We start from the raw sequence: 2,690 nt of genomic DNA, 5'->3' as shown, positions 1-2,690 counted from the left end.
AACAAAACCAAACCAAACAAACAAACAAAAAAAAAAAAAACCAAAAAGCCAGGCGGTGGTGGCACACGCCTTTAATCCAAGCACTTGGGAGGCAGAGGCAGGCAGATTTCTGAGTTCGAGGCCAGCCTGGTCTACAGAGTGAGTTCCAGGACAGCTGGGGCTATACAGAGAAACCCTGTCTCGAAAAAAAACAAAAAACAAAAACAAGAACATGTACATATAGCATTGTCCCTCTGTCTTAGTCAGGGTTTCTATTCCTGCACAAACATCATGACCAAGAAGCAAGTTGGGGAGGAAAAGGTTTATTCAGCTTACACTTCCACACTGCTGTTGATCACGAGAGAAGTCAGGATTGGAACTCAAGCAGATCAGGAAGCAAAAGCTGATGCAGAGACCATGGAGGGATGTTCCTTACTGGCTTGCTTCTCTTGGCTTGCTCAGCCTGCTCTCTTATAGAACCCAAGTCTTCCAGCCCAGGGATGGCACCACCCACAAGGGGCCCTACTCACTTGATCACTAATTGAGAAAATACCCCACAGCTGGATCTCATGAAGGCACTTCCCCAACTGAAACTCCCTTCTCTGTGATAACTCCAGCCTGTGTCAAGTTAACACACAAAACCAGCCAGTACATCCTCCTTATCAATTGTGAATTATTTTACTTCCAAGTCTATTTTCTCAGGTATCAGCAGAGTGACACTGGCTTGCCTTCTGGTCCTGGAGTATTTTGTCCTCCCTTTCACTTTAAGGCAGTGCCAGTCTTAACTTTACGATGTGTTTCTTGTAGACAACAGACAGATGGGCTTAGTTTCATAATCCATTTAGGCAGTCTATGTCTTTATTGGAGAATTTAGGCCATTAATATCTAAGGTTTATTGTTGTGTACATGAAGGCTTCACCCCTACATTCTGTTTCTTTTGTTGGGGAAGGTAGTCTGCAGGTTACTCAAAGAAAAACCTAGACACCAACTGTCTTAGTTAAAGTTTCTATTGCTGTGAAGAAACACCATAGCCACAACTCTTACAAAGGAAAATATTTAATTAGGTCTGGCTTACAGTCCAGAGGTTTAGTGGTACGAAGTATGGAGGGATGCATCCAGGTATGGTGCTGGGGAAGTTGAGAGTTCTACATATTGATCTGTAGGCAACAGAAACTGTGTGCCACCCAGGGCCTACCTAGCTTGAGCAGCTGAGACCTCAAAGCCTGTTCCCAGTAACTCAATTCCTCCAACAAAGTCACATCTACTCCAGCAAAGTTACAACTCCTAATAGTGCCACTTCCTATGAGCTTATGGGCCCATTTTCACTCAAACTACCACACCAAACCAGCCATAAAGCCTTTGACCTACAATTTGTCCTGCCTACAAGATGTGCTGGGCAATGGTGGCACAGAACATGTGAGAGTGGTCAACCAACTTGAGGCCTCGCTGCACCACAGGGAGCCCATACCTGACACAGCCTGGATGGTCAGGAACTGGAGACTGGATAGCCCAGAGACCTAGGGGTAAAACTAAACATGACTGACTGGTGTTAAAAAATTAAAATGACTCCTAATGATACTCTGCTATAACCACAGATGAGTGCCTTGACCAGCTGTGTCTCCAGCACCAGATGGCAGTAGATAGAGGCCCACAGCCAGACATTATACAGGGAGTGCTCCTAAATTTGAGGTCTCCATTGGTTTCTGCCAATGGAGGGAGAGACAGACTGTAGGAATCAGAGGATGGAGGGCACCTGGAGGGCCCACTTTATTAACAATGCAGGGCACACATGGGCTCAGAGCGAAGCAGCAATGGGGCCTGCAGGCATCTGCACTAGGTCCTCTGCATATGTTATGGCTGCTGTTAGCTGGTTGCTTCTGTCAGACCCCTAACAGTAGAGGCATGTGCATCTGGGACTCCCTGCAGCTTTCATGTGAGGGCTTTTCCCTTGTCTTGTTGTATTTTGCCATGTCTGGTTGTCTCTTGGGAGCCTGCTCTTTTCTGAAGGGAGACAGAGGGGAAATGGATTGTGGGAGGGAGCTGAGGGGAGTGGAAGGAGAGGAATCTCTGGTGAGGATGTAATATATGAGAGAAGAGTCTGTTTTCAATAAAACCAAACCAAACCAAACAAATAAACAAAACATTAAAGCCATGTAACTCTGGAGGCTATATACTGAAAAAAATGAACCAAGCTGTGTTCAAATATCAGGGATGTTTTATTTCACATAAATCATACATTCTTAATTTAGTATTAATATATAGATATAACCAGTCATACAATAACAATTTACATTACATTATATACTTTGTATAATAAGCACATTAACATGTGGCATGTTCATGATGTAACATAAGGGGAAAAGGAGCCCAAAACTGCAGTTGTGAAATGTGTGTTCAAGTGGAGACTTAAAAAAGCCTTTTAGGTAAGTTTTTATCTCCTCGTCTCTTCTATGCAAAGTTCAGCTCAAATGTTCTTCAGATCATACATACCAGAGAAGCAAGGTACAGATTCATTTTCTGAACTTGCAGATGAGAGCTGATCACATGGATAGTAAATACCACCAGGACCAGAAACACAACAGTTTTCTCATTGCGCCTTTCAGCCTTCCCTGGCTTTGCCTGCATCGGCTACACAGACAAGCAGTGCAAGTGCACAGAACACCATCTGACTATACTAAAAGGCTGGACTGTGCAGTCAAGTGCACAGAACA

Source organism: Mastomys coucha, unplaced genomic scaffold (assembly GCF_008632895.1).
Source record: "Mastomys coucha isolate ucsf_1 unplaced genomic scaffold, UCSF_Mcou_1 pScaffold22, whole genome shotgun sequence".
NCBI lineage: Eukaryota > Metazoa > Chordata > Mammalia > Rodentia > Muridae > Mastomys > Mastomys coucha.
Note: the sequence above shows the minus strand (reverse complement) of the source record.